We start from the raw sequence: 679 nt of genomic DNA, 5'->3' as shown, positions 1-679 counted from the left end.
GGGGGGGGGGGGGGAGGTTCGCCCGCGGGGCCGCCGGCACACAACAGCCGCAGTGGTTGCCGCCGCCGCCGCCGTCGCCGCAATCAACTCCCCGCAGACACAACCACCTCGACGCAAGGTGCCCGGAGAGGCATGTTGACAAGTGCGCCTCGGGTGTCATTCCGGGCGCCCGGGCGGGTGTGCGCGCGCACGCGCGTACATGCATGCGCGCCACCCTTCCACCCTCTCAAGGGGCAGGGGCACGATCCCGGGTGTGATCTGCAATGCCAGAATGAAAGCGCGCGCGGGTAGCGATCTCCCCGGCTGGCGCCGCGGTAACCGGAGCACACAACCTTCCAGCATGGGGGGCTTTTAAATAACGCCCGGTCCTCTGAACTCATGCTCGTGCTCCCGCCCGCCCCTCCCTCGCCGGCTGACGCCCGGCGCGCGTCGGCGCGCGCAGTGTCTTGTCTTTTCCGCCCCCCACCGGCTCCGCCCTCCTCCGCCCTAACTCGAGGCATGCGCGGGCTCGCGTACATCCAAAGACGCCGAGGGGCAGCATCTCATGGTCCTTGCTTCTAATATCCTCAGCCGGGTACGGGATTGTCTGGGCGATAAACAGAGGGTCTCGGCCTTCGCGAGCGCGGGACCATTCCGACCCGGGTGTTTCGGTCAGAAACGCCCCCCCCCCCCCCCCCCC

This window comes from Fonticula alba (genome assembly GCF_000388065.1).
Source record: "Fonticula alba strain ATCC 38817 unplaced genomic scaffold supercont2.2, whole genome shotgun sequence".
In the NCBI taxonomy this organism is placed as follows: Eukaryota; order Rotosphaerida; family Fonticulaceae; genus Fonticula; species Fonticula alba.
This window is presented reverse-complemented; position numbering follows the sequence as displayed.